Source organism: Symphodus melops, assembly GCF_947650265.1.
Source record: "Symphodus melops genome assembly, chromosome: 15".
NCBI classification, from domain to species: Eukaryota; Metazoa; Chordata; class Actinopteri; order Labriformes; family Labridae; genus Symphodus; species Symphodus melops.
In genome coordinates, this window is record NC_136705.1 from 13,283,300 (window position 1) to 13,303,655 (window position 20,356).

The 20,356-nt window shown below is 38.9% G+C and overlaps 1 long non-coding RNA gene across 2 annotated transcripts in view; it reads right to left on the reverse strand.

Annotated features, from left to right (window-relative positions):
- The window catches only part of LOC306835763, an 82,625-nt gene that overhangs the window by 12,659 nt on the left and 49,610 nt on the right, over positions 1-20,356 (reverse strand). For both annotated transcript variants that reach the window (XR_013780688.1, XR_013780689.1), the window contains one exon: positions 257-381. This is a non-coding gene — a long non-coding RNA (uncharacterized lncRNA). The remainder of the gene's footprint in view (positions 1-256; positions 382-20,356) is intronic.

Consider the following 20,356-nt stretch of genomic DNA (forward strand, 5'->3'; position numbering starts at 1 on the left):
ACTTTGCACAAAACATGGCTCCTTTTTCACATTTGTATTCCTACTTGGCAATAAACTCAATTCCCATTCTGTTTCTAAAAAAGTAAACATACACATTCATGGTAAAACTACCTATTACAGGTAAACAATTACATATTCTAAGTAAATAAAGATTGAGTGAATTTCAAACCAAATTAATATTTTTGACTGTAATAATTTTTTTTTCCCAACATTTCTAACTCATCCGCTCAGTCATCTTCAATGTTACCTCACTAACTGCTCTGATCCAAGCTTGCTTCCTTGGAGGTTTTTCTGGGTTATTCTAACCACTGAGAGCTGACGGCGGCCTTGGCTCCCTGTCTTCACTTCACGTCCTCTGCTGGCAGCCTGAGGCCCGGCTCACTGTGAAGGAATGTGTGAGAGAAAGACAGTGTAAATAAATACTGTAGGCTCGAACTGTGACACCACAGCAGAGGAGACCCCTGTGCTGTGAGGGGATTTTAAAAAAGTGATCTTGGCAGCTTGAGAGCAAGCTGAGAACCATTCTAGCCACCTGTTTTATGTGTAAAAATCATTTTATGCACCAAACACATCAATTGCGTGATTCATAATTGGCACCTGATATACATTTGAAAAGAAAAACACAGTTTTTTGTTTACTTTCGATTTATGGAAAAATGTGGGTTAACTGCAGTTTATGCTTAAATATACACCTGCACACGTGCTTACAAATTACTGGAACTAGTTTTCTTACTGGAAATCTTTGCCTATGTGACAGATAAAACAGATTAACAATTATGGGTCTGCTCTGATTCACAAATGGGATTTTTTATTTGAAATTCAGAAGTGCTAGGAAGTTAACTTATGAGCTAAATAGGTAAAGTCTTTGCACATTTGTTTTTCATATTTAACACATAACAAGACCTGTTAAGGTTACTGACCCATGCTGTGTTTGAACGGTAACATCCGAAAGCAACAAGACATCAAGCTAATGTCCTTACAGCGTTTTCCAGGTCATAAGCCACCAAAAAATAACATCGCGGATACTGGCGGCCAGAATGAGTTTCGCACCCTCCAAAATACAGTTTCGGAGGGTGCGCAGCCTTAGAGATACTGTGAGGAGCTCAGACAACATGAAAAATGGATGGATGGATATTGCCAATTGTATTGTTGTAACCAATACCTTCCTTCAGCGTGAAATAGTGTTTTCAGAAGTTGTCAAAGTTTACAGACTTATATTTAAGCATATGGCGACTAAAATGAACACAAGAAAGACAATTATTTTTGCCAAAAGAGACCTGTGTAATAACTACCATATTTACTAAATAAAGACTCAGAAAAAGAAACAGGATTTGACAGTTGATATCAAGGGACTTAAGAAGTCGTGGTTGACCAATTTTAGATGTTTTGACCAAAGTTTTAAATGTCTTGAAATGTTTTAGAGCATCCTCGCAAAGTCATGTCCGTCATCTGTGAGTGAGTATGTAAAATAGGGCAGGATACGTTTCCTCATTATACACTGTAAGATATTGATTGAACAGAATCAGAACAATTAAAGGAAAGGAAATTAAAGTGTAACTCTAGGAACCTGTTTATCCTACCATATGATAAAAACATACACTCCAATATTGAAAAGGTTATCGTGGCAGCAGAAATATTTTTTACTGGTGATATATGACTGCAAAAGGCTTAAACTAAATGAAGTAAAAATAAGGATATGTGTATTTCGGCTGGACATCATAGTTTGCGCATCAGTCCCTTATGCCCATATAAGGTCATGAATGCTGAAGCAATAGACAGGCAGTTAAATGGGAACTACTCTTTAAAGCCCTGTTTTTCAGACTGTTTATGATGTAAATGACAACTTCCAGTGTAAATCAAATGTCCCACTCTGCATGCAGCATGATTTCAGTAAAACATTTAAAGTTACATCTCCAAATTCTGTGTTTTGTTTGGGTTTTTACCTATATGACTTCTAAGCGAAACTGCTGATGGGTTTATATTAAGAAAAGAGAGAAGGTGTTACACCGTAAAAGTCGATCACAGATGAGTAAAATAATACCTCGCTGCTATTGCAGTACCTTTTTTGGGACTTTAGAAAAAAAAACCAGGGTCAAGTACGAGACAGGCAGACATTCCGATGTTGATTTTAAGCATGAGCTCACATAAAGCATCCTTGGAGCTGTTGGAGCAGAAGTGAATATAGCGATTTGAGCCAAATAACTGCACTGAGATACCTAATGATATATGGTCGCTCTCCTCCATGTGCACTATGTTTGATTCCACAAAGGGCTTTATGGCTGAAAGGACAAGGGTTCAACCATCTGACAGCCATCACATCCCCATGCTTGGAAAGGAAAGACTGAGTCTGAACTGAGGCACACATATCATAATGTACTTTTGACTGGTGCAAGAGGCCAAAGAGTATGGTAGTTTGAACAAACAGGTTCTATTGTTATTAGATCACTTTGATTGCAAAGTGATGACTTTGAAGAAAAAAGTAACTTTTCTTCACAACAGCAGCTCCCCACCAACAAAAAGCACACTTAAGGTGTGGTTGCACCTTTAGATGTCATGCATGTTGATTAATTAAACTGGCGACACATTCAGTTCCAAACAGCTGATACTCATCACCTTATTGTGCCACTCAGTAAACATCTTTGCTGATAGTTGGCATTTAAAACTCTGTGACATTTCTGATATTCCAGCAGCAAATGCGCATCGCTTACATTTGTATGCACCGCTAAAAACATGTGCTCAAGTTTTCCCAAGTTGTCTCGAGGCCCTGCTGTAAGTGTAAAGCCTAATGATAGCTAGGGGGCTGGGTGTGTGTACGCCTGTGTAGAAGGGGGGAAAAGGTGTCCACCCTTTCACTTGCTGAGCTGATACGAACCTCTGCAGACACCTACGGCTGCGATGGAGGGTGTGACCTCACCCCTGACATAGGAGTCCGCACCTGTCACACACATTAACACTTTGTGCATGCAAACACACAAAGATGTGCATGTTATAATGAGTACTGCACAAAGGCAGAAACAAAAGGCGCTTTCATCTACACACACATATGCACAAACACATCCTCCCTGGCCTCGTCTGCCACCTACAGCTCTCCTGTCGGCAGCCGGCTGGCGAGCACAGTGGGCAGCGTCAGATAAGGAGGTACACACAGGCTCTGTTTCAGAGGGAAGGAGTGTAACAACAGAAGAAAACAGAGAGCTGATTAGAGTCTCGTAAGTTAATAAAACATTAGGACATCTATAATGAGAGAGGCAGGGAATTAGTGCATGTCTTAGTTAAGCAGAGGAATGTACCGTAATAAGAGCTGCTGAGGAATCCTTTAAAGCCTGAACACACAATGAAGGAAAGTGTAAGTAATAGAGATGGATGAAACATTGTAAAAAAAAAAAAAGTGTTTGTCCAAAGTAAACAGAGTGCATTTAACATAGAAGTAAGAATGAGTCAGAGTTGTGCGCTACTAAACGGATCACAAATGGTCCATAGAGCATATCCAGTAAAAAGTGGCCCAGAATCACGTCTTAACATAACATGGCAACATTGAGCAAACGCTGAAATACATTTTCGAAAGTAATCTGTTTCACATTGTCTCTCATTGCTATTAGTGTGTCCTTTCCACGTTGCCAATAATAATCAGTTGTATCTCCAGCCGAGAAAAAGTAACAGACGCTGAGAGGTGAAAAGTGAAAAAGATAGATGAGCCAAAAGCAATTCACTCTCCATAGCTCTCTTGATGATCCAAAATAAGCACTTGACCAAAACTAACATCATAGACTGGAGTTATATTTATGGCGCAGATAAAATATTTATGTAGTGACTCATAAAGTCTGGTCCTGGAAAACAGCGGCAGAAGTACAAGACACTGCAAGATTTTTGGCAATTAAAATGTTTTTTTTTTAAGCAGGACATGATATTACACACGTGTTTTATATTTTGTCACATAAGATTAAACATACTGTAACACTGCAACCATCATTGTGTCTTTGTTTTTTTTCCCCTTTTTCTATTCCTCTGTTTGTGAATATCCAATAACCAAAATGCTTAACACCACTTGACTTGGTTTATTTGTGTTTGTTTTGTGTGTGGCTCTGTAAGTTACTGATTAATCAAGGATAAGAGAAAGAAATACATCAGAGAACATACTGACTAGCAACAAAAAGAGGGGGATGTTGAGTCTATGCAAGACATAAAAAAGCTAAAAATTTAGACAAAATAATGGCAAAGTTGTATATTCAGATTATGGATGACAGTGTTGACTAATGTTTCTTCCATTATTTATTTCCAATGCAAGAACAGTGTTTTTTTTCTCATACTTACTTTGGGGGGGTTGATGTCACATGAGGCGAACTCATTGGCCAGATTTTAAAGGGGTCAAACTATTACAAATCTGGAAGAACTGTATCTAATTTTAAAACCCTCTACAGAAAGATGGACAAAAATGTTGACGTGTAAAATATTGCATTCATTCGATATCCTTCATTCCTAAATGGATTGTGAGAATAATTTATTTCTGTGGTTGAAAGTGAGATCGCGAAAAAAACATCTTGTATCAAGTCTTCATTGTCTTTCCCTGCTCAATGAAACAGCACTACAGCACTGCTTTAAAACCTGATCTTTAGTAAATAATGAATTGTAGCACTATCGAATACAGCAAGGTGGGTCAACCTCTGCAACCCAGACTAAACACTGGCCAAGATGCAAGGATGAGTTATGTCTTTTCCAGTCTATTGTTTCATTATTTTGAATGAAAAGCAGCTAATTAGAGCTAAATAAATCATGGCGGGCTATCAGTAGCTGGAGGGCCGGTATTTGGTGTCTGATGGTAAGATCCAAGACACAACAAGGTCCGGACTAAAGTTAATAATGGAAAGCTTTGGGTTCAAGTGCTCATAGTGCACAACAGATATCCAACTACATGGCTAACAGCAAGTTTAGCTTTTGTTTGTGCTCCCTAGCATGAAAATGAGACACAAATAGCCATACTTTTAGAGAGTTTGATTTGTTATGTCTATATCAGCAGACGTTTACTTTAAGTTTTTGCTAAGGCCGTTTGGCATGTAATCTTGATTCTATCAAAGTCTCTCATGGGGAAAACCCTTTTCTGTTCTATTATATATTCTTTATAAAACTAAAATCCATATGGAAAAAGCGTTTTTTTCAGGCAGGCCAAAGCAGCCTTAAAAATATCCCGACTTCAACAACATACTGTACTAAACATTTGGGTAGGTTTGAGATTCAAATGTGTTAACATTATTAAGCCTTTTACATTGCCGTAATATAGAATCTGCATTAAAAGCACATTTCAAGGATAAATCTGCAATGTAACCCAGGATCTTCTGAAGTAGGGATCAGACTGATACTGTTCCCCGTGTTTAAAATGCAGCACAAAATGTGACAAAATGCCACCAGGATCCACAGGGGCGTTATGGAAATGGGGAAAGAATCAGGTCATGTTTGATATTATGCACAGTATGTGCAGGGGGGACTAGGGGACAGAAAAGAGCATTAATGCAACTATTAAGGGACTCTTTTCCCAGTCTGATTTATTAAACATCTACAGATCTCACACTTGAAGTGAATCCCCCCCTGGAGGTTAAATTCTAATGTGATATTAGTAGAACTGGGACAATGGCAGCTGATTACCATGAAGCCATGTTCTCCATGTGTAAACACTTTTCAAGATACAAACTCTGATGTTGTTTCACAGCATGGGCTGTGAGAAGATCTCTCAAGAGTGCAGCCGTTCTTTGAATGTGTTCGTACAGCTTGCAAATTTGTTTGTAAGAGCGGAGACTGAGTTTGCAGCTTTAGTAAAGTGAGGAACGAGCTACACTAAGCAGATACAGAGATAAGAGATCAAGAGCAGGCTACACTGGTCACCCAACGGACTTTAATGCCTATACATGTGTTTAAGATGCATCATACTTTAGTTCCTTAAGTAGGTAAAGCATTTCAAGTAACACACACTGTGGCAAAATATTTGTATTTTTCATGTACGCCTGTTACTCGCCGTGTCTAAATATGGACTTGAACTTTCGCAAAGCAGTGTGAACCACATTTTCCCAACCTCTCGTCACCTTTGGAGTGAAAAGTTTATCACCTAGGAGACACATCCACAATCAACACATCCGACATTCTTACTATCTCCAAACCCAACTCAAAGGGTGAAAATAAAAACACACTGTTTGTGACTCAAGTTAACACCTTGGATGAGCCCCTTCAGTGAGGGTTCAACTGAATTTACCAAACATCTGTTGTTATTGTGATGTGTAGAGGAGCAGTACAGTGCTAAAGATTTTGGCCAAAGTAAGCAGAATTTGTATAAAGCTGGATATACAACTTAAAGTTCCAATGATCAATATTCATTACATCAACATTTATTAACTATAATCGAGTCACTTTGTCACTGTTTTGTTTTTTCTGCATAGTTTAATGGTTTATGGGTTCACCCTCCAGCCTCTTATCAATTATATTTTGAAATGCAAAATCAGATCTGCCTAAACTACTGTCTTTTTGCTGGAGTGAGTTTAGCTGGGCTTGTTTTAACATAGCCACCAAGATGTCCTGCATTGGTGTGTGGACTAACACTGAGGGCCATAGTCTGGCGTTCATTGCTGTTGCTACCTAAGTTTTCTTTAGCCAGAAGTGTCCATGTTTAAAGTAAATGGTAGATCTGAAGATGACAAGAGGATAGACAATGCAAAGTTGTGGACTCAAACTAACCATATCTTAGTTAGCAAGTGTAGCTGTAAGTCGGTGGTTCGACTGAGGCTGCAGTGCTGCTTCAGATACATGTCTGAACAACATGTATTGACCATTTCTGGATGCGCTAATCATATCTATACATTTACTACAAATCTTAAAGTGTCACACAGATCTTAAAAACGCTGTGTATAGGGGTTTTTAATGAGAGAAACGTGACGCTACAGGGTGAATCCATACACAATGTCAATGCTTCATTCTTAAAGGTCCCATATTATGCCCCTTTTAGACTTCATAAATCTATGTTATGTGCCTACCAAAGTACATTAACAATCGCTAATGTTAAAAAAAAGTGTCTGTTTTCATGTACTGCCGCTGCATGCAGGCTCTCTCATCTACCTGTTTTTCTAATTCTCAGAATCCCTCACAAAGAGACAAAAATTCCACTTTAGGCCACTGCTGTAAAACACCGCAGCAACAGGTAGAGACGTTTTCTCCATGTGTGCGTGACAGTTTTTGCTATTAGAAAGAACATACAGGTTTAAGGTACTTCAGCAATGGCTTCACTATTAGAATTAAGAAGCTATGTCAACTTCTTTTTCTCAGTCAAGGGTTTAAACCTCAATATAGTAGTCATGCAGGTACAGTACCGATTATAGCCTAATTTTTTATCAGATAATTAATTTCCTTTGTTGGGGCCGCAGTCGCTCAGTCTGTAGGGACTTGGGTGGGAACTGGAGGGTCGCCGGTTCAAGTAGCATGGACCAAGCATGGACCAAGTCCGGAAACTGGTTTGGTAGCTGGAGAGGTGCCAGTCCACTTCCTGAGCACTGCCGAGGAGCCCCTGAGCAAGGCACCGAACCCCAAAACTGCTCTGGAGTGCTCGCTGTGGGCAGCCCCCTCACTCTGAGACCTCTCCATTAATGCATGTCACTAGGACCCTATTTGTGCACGAGTGTGTATCTCGGCCTATGTGTGTGTTCATTAGAAAGAGTGTAAACCGAATTTCCCCATGTGGGATTATGGATGGATGGATGGACGGACGGACGGACGGACGGACGGACAGACTTTATTATTCCAGAGGGAAATTCAATTTTGTTAGCTTTACAAATAAACACATCTATTGTGTTTGTTTTCTCTCTACTCAAACCAGCATATGTGGGATCTTTTCTCACTGCTTTCTCAGACATACACTTTGAAAAAGAAACTTTCGTTAAGACTGACAGTGTCTCTAAACCATGTAACAGTCACCAAAAACATTTCTCTTCAGCCTACACCCTACGCCTCTCTCAGCATAGTTTAAACTAAACAGATACAAAGACCAGACACCACCTTCTGTCTGCGTACTCAATTTCTATGTTAGAGGGTGGTAGTGGAATCAATGACCATCTCCAAGTGTGGTACTGACAGCCAAATGTCGGCTCGCTCTATTGCAAGCCCTTCTACCACTGCTTAATTTATTACGTTTAGATTAAATCCGCTGAAATTCAATATTTTAATTGAATGTTTAGAGCCTGAGTGTTCAGTGATAAATTTCCATTGGCTCTCTGTGCTCCACTATCATGTTCCTCGGCCTAATTACATTTGCATAAATGATGTTCTTCATTATTATCTCGGGTGAGGTAGGCACTGGAGGGGTGAAAGAAGGATCTGAGCAGTGTGAGAGGCTAAGGGCGTGCAGGAAGGACAAGGGCCTCAATGATCTGAGGATACATGTCTCTCCGGTGAGGAGAGTGAGAGTGGTAGGTTTTTAGGAAGCAAGCTTTGGAAATATCAAGTCTCAGTCCTTGAGCAAGTGACGTGAACGGCAACAGTTCGTCTCAGAGGAATCAAAGCTTGTTAAAGCAAATCAGTCTGTGACCTATTGCTCGAGATCAATGAAAAATAAATGTATCTCATCTTGATAATGTCAGGCAAAGACAGTGCACTTTATTATGTGTTGACCTTTACCTGCAGTTCATTTATCATGATTACAGACAGAAGACTTCAATAACTGCTGCTTGTTCTGACTTAAAGAAAGCCACAAAGTTGCAAAACTTCCATTTGTAAAACTGATCAATATTTATGTGTGAATTTAGATTTACTTTTATTGTAAATGCTGTAATGCTTAATTATAGTCCAAACAATCAAACGTTTACTTCCCAACACTGCAGCTGTTCAAGAATTTTATTTTTATAATTTTATTTTCAATAAATTTTAACCAACAGATTCATTGTATAGTTCATTCTCACTGCTATGGGTCGCACTTTCAAGCAAAAAAAATCATCTTAAAAACATACTGTGCCTACCAAACCCACACAGACAGAGCAGCTATAGCCAGCGTCTGAACACTATTAAATTTTTAGCAACCCAAAAGCCAAGATATTTTCCCTGGAGTGAGTGAAGACAAACATGGCGCTAAAAGTTGGATAAACATGGAACTTACATTTGTCAGGTGGGTAAACACAGGACTTCAGCTGGATGCTAACATTTCTTCATGTTTGATTTATGTGTAGCTGGCAGAGTGTTAACTGCTAACTGCTAACAAGCTGTCTTCTGTTGGCTTTTTTGTATGACTTTAAGCAGCAACAAAACAGAACAGTAACAACAAGCGAAACCCTGCAGAAGCACACCTTATGTAGTCTCCCAGTAAAATTTGAATTGGACAATGCCACCAGTGGGGGAGCCCAATACTGACATATGGTCTATACATGTAACCCTGCCAAAACTGTTTTAGTTGACATTTAAGGATTCAGTTTTAGTTTACAAAAAGAACAGATGATTAGAAAACAAGTCAACCATGCAAAAAACAACTTAAGGTAAATACATTCAATAAAACAAAACAAAACAAACAGCCTCCTGTCCCCACCCTCCACAAAAATGGTACAACCAGGAAGTAGAAACTGACAAAATCCTCAGCAGATCATTCATCTCAACACTCCAGTCCATTGGGTGGCAGTAATGGAATTTGAAGCTGGTTCACCAACAACCACTAAAATTAAAGGAAGAAGAAGAAGAAGAAGAAAAAGACCATTCAGTCAAACAGATTTTTCATTATTGCCTTCAACTGCATGAAACTCTCTTGTTGGCCAAACAAACAGGGCTCATGAAGATGTGATGGATAAACTACACAGGGACTCTGTTAGTCTGCCTACTGATGGCAGTGTGTAAGATGATCACTGGTAACAGTAACACCACTTGTGGTTGCATGTACACAGCGCTTCAGAGCTCTAAAGTAGGTGTCAACTACTAATGCAGGCATGACGTGAGAACATGTTTAAAAGGAAGAAGAGATGCTGGAAGATAGAAAAGGATTCCCTGCTTTCAGGATCAACCCGTGGATAGGTTGTTAAGAATCTTTGGATGTCATGCTGTTACATCCTAATGTTTAATGAAAAGATTTATGATGTTACTGTATGGTCTCAGCATGATTTTATGCACAGATGTTTCATTATAACAGGAAAAAAGTTATTACTTTCTTTCCAGATTGGAAAAAATAGAGACTCAAACTGGTTACATTCTGATTTGCAAGCTATATTTTGAATGAGACATGTTCTGAAATGTATTCTGAGCATAAAGACTTTAGCGAAGGTTTAAGGTTTTAACGAGCCAGATTTTTCAGGATGACATCAGCTTAGGATCTTGTTTTTGTAACGTCTGCGGCTCTTATATTAAAAGCCTGCTCACATTTTCACCCACAGGACTTCTCAAGTGGAATACGTTGGCTTCAGTTTCGAAGGCCAGATCCTGTTAAGGAACTTTGAGGTTTTCTTCTCTTCTTTTTTTTTTTTGTGTTGCAGTAATCACCGCCGTAATATCTCATTTTTTGAATCACTTCTATCTGCCTTGCTCAAGTGCTTTTACTTTTCCCTCTCTGTCTTACTCCTCTTTGCCGCCCCTGCTGAGAAGAGTAAGTGAGAAAAATGATAAAATCATATTTTGTGGGAGAGGGGGCTGGGCAGGACAGACAGGGGCTCTTAAAACAACACTGGGTACATCGTCAAAAAGCAATTCTGGCGCTTAGGTTACAGCCACTGACGGGCCGTTACACAGCACCCCATGGCGTGGGGCTCTTGGTTAAAATATGAGCGGGCTGAGCGGACCTCCTTATAGTGATTGAGTAGGATTCCCCGCTGTTCAAAGAGAGCTGCAGGTTAGAGCCCAGAAAAATTCACTGCCCTCTGCTCTGCTGGACTGGATAAACCTGTCTTGGAGATTCCCCCCAAAAACAATGCAAGTGATACTGTCTCATATGCTCCCACTACAACTGTCTATCTTTCATTAAACTAAAGGGCTAAACGTTAAATTAAACACACACTAGAGAACAAATATGTGTGCTCATTCAGCTCCACTTTGATTTCGTTGATTCCAAACCCCTTTTCCAGATGGAGATCTTCTCCTCCAGTGAAAGGAAGGCCTGGCTTTCTCATTCCTGAACAACAGTGGGGAAACTGATAGCCTAATCTGTCCGCTCAGGGAAGCTCCTGTCGCTGCTAAACCTTTGTTTGAATTAAAACCCAGAGAAGGTGGAGAGGCCCTGAGGGCCCTAGCGCTGTCTGAAAAGTCTGGAATAGAGTTACCAGAATACCTTGTCTCTTGAGGCAGACCCTCACCGTGACCCCTAACCAACCCAGGGATGGTCCCATGTTGGTCCATACAGGTGAGGAATAAACAGAGTGCTTCATGACAGCGAGACGGCAGGTGGTGTCGTTATTAAAAGGGCCATTCAGAGGGGTATCAGGAGGTTAAGTGTCCTGCAAAAGTTACCTATTCTTCCACACTAACGCCCCAACACTTCACAGACTTTTTCCTCTAACTCGTTCCATCTTTAAGTCGCAGATACTACTTTGATACAACCCTGTAATTTGATTGCATTATGTTTTATCCCTTTTTCTCCTTCATCACGACAGACTTCAAAGCCGAGCCTTGTGACAGGCGGTTACACTGCAGGCTGTCACTGGCCGACTTCAAACACTGCTCTATAATGCTACATTGTCACAACTAGCTACCTGGGCCCCCAGTTATGACGTGAAGACGATAGGCGCTCTCTGACCTCAAAGTGCCTGCTTATAATAACAAAGATTTTTTTTCTTTTCGTTTTCAAGTCTCTCAAGTTTCAAGTTGAATGCTTGCTTGAATTAGCTATCAGTGTACAATAGATATTGTATGAAGTATTCTACAGTAGCTGTATGAGAATAAGTCTGAGTGGTGGAAGATTACATACAGGATCTTTTCCTTGATATACAAATAACAATATTAACAAATAAAAAGCGTATAGCAAATAAGTAAAGCACGACAAATCTTTGTCTCTTTGACCTAATGTCACAGCTCTGGGAAAAGTTATACATTTTATTCTGTTTTCCTGATGTTTCATGTCTTATGTTTAACTTTGGTTACTCACTTTGTGTCTTGTGACTGATCCTTCCTGCCCCTCCCAGTGTCTCCTGCGCTGTTAATTACTTGATGTGTCTCACCTCTGGGTTTAACATTACTCAAAGTTGTTTTAGGAAAATTATCACAACGCTAACTTCCATGATCTGTGTCCCTTTTCTTTTTTTTTACTTACAGGGTTTTATAGGCCTAATTATTTATCGTATTAAATCAACATCAAATAACAGCAAAGCAACTCCACAAATGTGATACAAGAATGTATAAAAGCAATGTTCACCTTCTTCACACACACAAAAGGAAAAATAAGAAAGAAAAGGAATACACAGACAGTAACTAATAAGTCAAATCAATATAGAAACCAAATGCAGATTGTCTCCACATTTCTCCTCCAACACATGGTTAGTTTTTGTGAACGCTCGGATTCGCGAGTCGCGGGAAAAGTTGCGGCTGCAAGGAATTGTGGGGAGGCACTTTCTCATCTCCTCTCGTAAAGGATGGTCCAGTGTTTCCGATGCTAAAGGAGGTTATAAAGGAAGCATGAACCTACCATTCCTTAACTTTTAGAAAATTTGAACCGTTCTTATCATGTCTGTCACTTAAATGCTTCCTTGGTTAAGTTAAAAAGGCTAGTGAAAGGAGATCAGAGGGACAATCCGAACGCATCATCTGTGTTTCCCTCCCTCTGTGCCAGGTCTTCTCGTCCCTTGGTCGCATCTTACTTTAAATATATTTTAGATTTCCATTGATCAGTTACATGAGTTTAACATTGCAAAAATACCACTTACAAAAAACTGCTTTAAAAACAAAAAGAATTGTAGTACATATTTGATATGATTTGGGATTGATTTGTTTTAACCAAACTTTTAACATCAGATGGCTTAGTATTTTTTATTTTTTTTTAGCAAATTAAGTACTTCTATCGGAGTGAAATAATACATGTTTACTTTTACTTAATCAGTAAACTGCAGTACTTGTACAGCTTCTTGAAAACCTTTCCAATAAAACATCACTGCTCATCAAATCCTTTTTTCGCTGATGCTGCGGCTCTTTAAACTGTGTGAATTACGACAGTCTGCCTCTGATCATTTTGTTTAGTAGGTCATTCATATTCAGTATTTAGGGCCAAATGAAGACGCACATGTGGACATTTCTCACAATGTCTTAGCCTCTTCTTCACCCAATCTTATATCTTCTTCCGCCTCAACAAAACTTTCCCCTGTCACGGCATATTAAAAGTGGTTTACATGTGCATGTCCAATGCGATGAATATGGATGTGACCTCTTTCTTTGGCGCCTGGCCGCCCGTCTGCCCTCTCGCCAACTCCCCCTTTTAACCCCCCAAGGCACAAGACACCACTTCTCAATGAGCACAGCATGCACAGGAGACACAGCCTCACCCCCGCAAACACACACTAAGGAATGACACTCATAATCATAGGCACACATGAATGCATATATATACATACATGCATGCACACACACAGGAAGAGCCAACTCTCTCTCTGCTGCGTCTCTCTCCACTGACCTTTCACAATGTGTTTTACATAAAAATAAAAGAAGGAAGGGGGAGGAAAGGCCTGAAGACTGAGGAGAAGGAAGATGCTGAGTTATAATTCATGTTTTTGACACCTTAAATGAAATAAAGGCCTCCACTCGATATCTTTATATGTGAGAGTTCAGGACTTATACACATGTCGATCACTGTTTTTGTACATGTAGGCAGGTATCTGTGCATGTGTTGGTCTATGAATCTGATGATGTGTGCGTGTGTGTGTTTCATTCTTAAAAATGAAATGAATGGTGTATTTTTTACAATAAGAATTCAAATAAAAACTTTTTGATTACAATACAAAATAAAATGAGATTGAATTTTCAGGACTTTTGGGACATAACATTTGTTAACATATATCCACATAAACCTAGGAGTTTTCCTTTTTTTTTCATTTACGCGTCTTCTTTACTTTTTTGTATTTTTAGTACAAGGGAGATGGACTGAAGTCCACACACAGTATGTACATGTTAACATGCGTTTCACTTGGCTGTATTAAGTTGTTGCTATACTTTGTTTAACGTTTTAAGTCACATTTAACATTCACAATGATTATGAAGTTTGTCTTATTGGATTTATTTCTTTAGGCATTACAGTTTACTTCTTTAACCACCACATGGTAACACCACGGCAATAAACAGGATTCCTCTGATTTTATGACGTAAACATTTCTTGTGCATCATCATGGAGCTCAGCGTACGTTCAGACAGGAAGACTGGTGTTTTTTCTTTCATTCATTCCCCTCCTCATTCATTCTCAAACTACTCACCATACTACTTCCTCTATCTCTCTTTCTGGTGATAAGCTGACTATGGGCATTTATCATTTTCATAATTAACCAACCAGACTCTGCCTCAACATTTCTCAACCAATCACCCTAATGTCATCAATTGCTAAAAAACAGTCTCTCTCTCCCACAGCCATTCTGTCATTTCAGTGCAACCGCTGTAATCCTCCTCCGTCCCAGTCACCTCCATCCAGCTTAGCAGAGTAAAGATTCAGGCTGTAGCCCACACCTCATCACAGCCACCAATGTCTAGACTCCACGGGGGGTATCCTATCCTGCTTCAGCCTCATTACCCATCAGTACATGAAGTCATCACAAGGTCTAGCCCTTTAAAAGACTTTGCACATTAACAAAATTGTTTCCAAAATTGTTTCACGATTCATTGTTAATAAATAATTTCTCATTCTCAATTAAGTCTCTCCTGATTGAACCGATTACTTTCTTTGTTACTTTTGATATTCAGCTGTTTAATTACTCGTTGGCTTGAACAAACACATTTAACAACAGAGCTATAAACAAGACTTCACTGATTGAAAGTCACTATGAAAACAATATGGTATATTAGACCGCACAAAAAGTCGCCCTTAACCACAGTAGAGAACAATCCTTTATGATTTTTTTATTTTTTCAAAAGACCAGATTTGGTAACTGTAATTGGTGTTCGGTTATCTTAATTAGACACTATGAAGGTGATGCTGGCTTTGGTAATTAGCACACTGGAGAAACGTTCAGGCTAATCAGCTCAGGCTCCTCACTGGCACGTAAAGATGTGATGCTGGCACATAGTGGCACACCCACTACACTGAGGGGGGAGGGGGGTTAAACAGTTGTTTTAAGATCAGAGACAAATCCCTTGTGTTCAACTAAGACCAGGGAGTATATATGAATATATATACACACACATAGGTTAGACTGGTTAGAATACACAGACACGCTATTACGGTATTTCTCTTCTTTCTCAGTGTAACTCATGAATCATAGAAAATTAAACACAATCACAAATACAGAGAACAGATACTCAGATACTATATGATAAACATATATATTTTGAACATGAGTAATTTCAATTTTCATTTTATGGTTTTCTGTTTCGCAGAGAGAAGGAGATTCCACTCAATGTTTCTGGATTAATCAGTGTGGTTGGGGTTTGCAAAACTGACATAACAAAAAACGGGTTAATAATTGAGATTTAAGAAAAAATGAAAAGTAAAATAAATTTGCTTATTTGAGTTTAAGTTTGATTGTGTACATCTGAATATAATGTTGATTTCTAAAATTGAGTCTTGCAACAGAAAACAACAAGTTTAAGGCAGCCACTTTAATTCCCAAGCTGTGTTTACGTTAATTGTTTAATCTTACTGATTCAAAAGTTTGTTTTGAAAGTTAAAAGTTACATTTTCTCAGTGGTACTTTCCCAGATAAAATCTCCCCATTTCTAAAATTCCAAATTTCCTTGAAGAAGAATAAGAAGGATGTTGGGCAGGAGGAAGGAGGAGGGTAAATTACACATTGCCGCTATTAATGTCCTTGAACTCCGGTCTTTCCCAAGCTTGATGAACAATATCTCCTCTGTGTGGGTTCGTGACACGGCAGAAGAGCAAAGACGCTCAGAGTGCTGTGGCACCACTAGACCCACACAGCAGCATGGCGGGTGTCTGGGGTTGAGTCATGAGTCAAGCACGTCTTGTCAATCGATGAATGTCTGTATACAAAACAGAGGGGGTTTATGATTACTCATGTGAGGGAGGGGGGTATTCTGGGGCAGGATGTGGTTGAAGTGGACAAGGGCAAATGAGGCCCTTCTTACAATTTCTTTCATTCGATTTCTCTTTAAAAACCCATAAAATGCAGAAATAAATAGAAATACTTCTAAACCTGGGCAGGTTGCACATTAGTAACAGATATATTGATGCAGCATTCTCATATTTGCATGGATAGATGAATGCAAATGCACACGCAAAGACATAAACAGATGCACACACACTTACACACACAAAACCATTGATTTCAAGAATAATTTGTCAGTGCTGGTTTCCCTCCCAGGCACCATTTCTAAGTTATGAACGAAGCAGGGAAACTTCAGAACCCAAATTCCTTTGGCCACGATTTGTTTTCTTTCCCATTGATCATCAAGCAGCTGATGATTGATTCTCAGAATAGCCAACATGGCCACAATGTTTTCTTAGCATTTCAGGCATGCAGACAGAAGGGGTGATGCAGGAAGGGAGACTAAGATTGAGAAAGAGAAGGCAAAATGGAAAGGAAAGTGCAAGAGAAGAAAGGTTGTGAGAGAGGTTTCCAACCCAGAAACATGGGCTTGATAGGGTTGTGGTTGTTATGGGGGATGACATTTGACTAATACAGTTTTTGGTGGACCCAAAAGGAAAATCATTGAAGTGAATATTGAGTAGTTTGAAATGGCATTAAAAATCTACAAGAAGCCAATATGGCCACTAAATCTTCATAAAAAATTCTAAAATACTGGCTGCAAAATGTTAGTGTTTCAAAAACGTCAAAGTTATACAATGTTATCGCATATGTTTATGATAATGTACAGGCCTTCTAAGGAGGTGTCTCCAGAGTAGCTCTGTGAAGATTTGATCATCTTTGTCATACATATAATACTTTTAAGTCATGGTCTCTATTACAAAGTGTGTGTTGTTATGATGTTTCAGTTTGGATTTATTTTGAAAATGTAAAATACACAAACGAAAAAAGAATTTTCTATAACAACCCAGTGTAACCTTCTTTAAAGAAGACATGTATTTGCCATAACTTTTCCATGCCACATTCAACTTAACTTTGAGAGATCACTGTGGATCTGCTTTTCTCTTCATTGTGTTTGAATAACAATGCTGTGCATTTTTTTCTGGCAAGATTTAATTACACAATGATTCTGTCCTCTGATCCTCTTTCATCCCTAAATCATCAATAAAAATACAAACTGATGTCTGTCTCTAGCTAACTAGCCTTGGGGACACTTGAAACAAGGCATCCGCCTGTTAGCTTAAATACTAGTGCTAGCAATGGTAGAAAATGGATTGACTATAACTGTTAGCTTCTTTACTTATCACACATTTAAACATTAATATGACAGTGACGGATAACTGTTTGTTAAACAGTTAAAATCTCAACAAAAAATCGATCAGATGTATTAGGTAGACTGGCTAGATATTAGCGGCTTGGTTGCTGATAAAACATCCATAGTTTTTCAGTTTTTGTGTCGCTGATTTGAAGAGAACTATAAGGCCTTGTTTGGTCTTGAAAGATCTGAAACACAATTTAGGGCGTGAATGTAACATTAGAGAAATGATATGGGATAAATGTTGAATTTCCTGCATTTGTTTTTTAGTCATTTCCTGATCCTATTCATTCTTAGCACCAGAGTCACCATCTTCCTTCCTCAATCTCTCCATCCCCTCTTTAATAAATGAGCATTGGTGGTAATTGCCCAGTCTTGGACGACATCATTACTCATTCAGATGTCCAATAATGCTGCAGACACACACATGCAAATACACACCAGCACAGGATGAAGGCTCAGTCTGCTCATGCAGATCCATATCATTGATCTCTCACCCCCTCCCATACTCCATTTTTCATATTCAATGAGTGACTTGTAGATTTGGCTGCTCGATACAGATATGTCTCAATTAAGAGCAGTCGAGGCTCTGTATTGACGAATCTAGACGGGCTGAGGAACGAAGCAGCAATAAAGGCAACGGTCAAAAAATACAACCTGATATTCTTATGGATATCTCAAGTAGTTTTTTATAAAAATTCAAGTATTTTCTTCAAAAGATTCCAAGTAATCAGTTTCTCAAACAAACAATGCATGCAATTTATTGTTTGTCAGCTTCAAAAGTAGTCTTTCAAATGGACTGTAACAAAATTAGTTGTTGGAACAAATATTATACATGCTATTTCTTTTCCTATCTTCACTTCCCTGTTGCACAGTTTTGCAATGAATTTCCTTTTTTGAAAATACAGATGAATAAGAGAAAAAAGAAATGATGGCTAACACAACAGCCTCCTGACAGAGCTAATTATACAGTAGGTCCATATCAAAATGTAATTGGGCATTTGTGATTGCATTTATACATAAAAACCTAATGCAATTCCTCCAGGGGCTCCTTCACAGACTCACTTTAGAAAAATGCCCTACATTGGCAACCAGTCAACCGCTCAGAGGTGAAGCGGTCAAAGGTCAAAGCCACAACTTCCAGACAAAAATAGACTTGCTAAATCTGGATTCTGAAGGGCGCATAGTTAGCAAAAGTGAGTCCCAGTGTAGCCCACTGAACTCAAGCAGCTGATGAGATGTGGTTTCCTCGGTCTCTGCTGTCAAACTCCCCACAGCACCTGAGGGAAAACAGAGCAGCCTGGGAAAAGAGAAAGTGGGCCAGTGATTGTGTGTTTAAGTACTGATACACTACAGAGTGAGTGTAAATGGAATAGTGTTCAGTGTGCGTGAAAGTTTGTTTTCGCAACATTATTTTGTAATCGTTGTTTTTTTAAATCCAAAGACAGATAATTCCCAACTGTCTCAGAAGAATAACTCTGGTTACGTCTATTTTAAGCATTTATAATACTCAAATAAATTCAAACAAACAATTACAGATTAAGTACAATACAAAAAGAAGTGTTGAAAAAGAAACTGCAAGGACTGCAGATATATTAAATAAATGTACTCTTTCACTAATTAACATAGACCATGAATTTAAAATGTGCACTCCAATTGAATTCCAATCGACTGCATTGATCACATTCCTGTAGAATCAGGTTAAATTATGTTATTACAATAGAGTGGCAAGTTTTTACTTTGAACACAACTTTAATTAATCAGTATAATTAAATAATGTCAACACTTTGATGTAAAGAGCTGTCATTTTAAATAGGCACCTTCATTTCATAAAAAGTCATCAAATTGTTGTATTTTGCAAAAATCGTATAATCCTCATTAAAGTCAAACAATATGTATGGACAGATGGTGGGTTATGAGGAAGTGGAATATGTGAAGTGACACAAGCAAGAAAGAAGCAGCACAACACATCAGCTTTTTCCCATTTATCTTCCAGTTTCCCCTCTTTCTTAGACACATGCAGAATCCAGACCAGGATGGAAAGAACGAAGTAAAGAAAAGCCAGTCTTCATCCAAACCCTCCAGCCATACATAAAGGGACCGCAAGTTGAGTAAAATCAAGGAATGTGCCTTCTTTTTATGGGGGGGACGGAGAGAGTAACTGCACTCTGCTTCATAAAAAGAATGTATACACATATAACAGTACATCTCAGCACAACTTGTAAATCTGTGAGCTGGGGTTGTGAAAGGGCCAGGATGAAAGACCTGATTGGCTTATTCTGACTCATTTTCTGGAGTTATTTTTGCCTGTATAGAGCGAGGTTTCTATCAGACACCGTCTGCTGAATGTTAATTTAGAGTGTTAGTCTGTGAAGAAAGGGAGTGTAGCTTGACACTGGACAGGCACCTGTGTGATAGCACAGCTAAATTAAATTGTGTATGTCTACAGTCAAAAGTTACACAGTGTCGTCTTTCTCTTCAACGATTAACTCTTGGAATGACTTGAGTTCATTGATGCATACAGTATTTGAAACGACTGGGTTTTCGGCTCAAATATGATTCTGCAAAATTTGAGTCTGTATCACTTTGCAGCTTGATTATTAAAGGAACCACAGGGCTACGCCAAGCAGCATATTTTCCATAGTTATCCATAACAACTGCTGTGGGTTGGATATCAAGTTATGTCACCATCGTTTTTGGTTATGTAATTAAATTAGATGAGGTATATGCAAACTTTTTGTCAGCTAAAGTCAGCTGAAGCTCAGCTCACAGTCCAGAAAGCCTTACTGAAAAGTGATGGAAAGATCCTCATTTTAAAGTACAATGGCTTTCACTCAGGGCTAATTCACAAGCACAGCGTCAAAAGCGCCAAT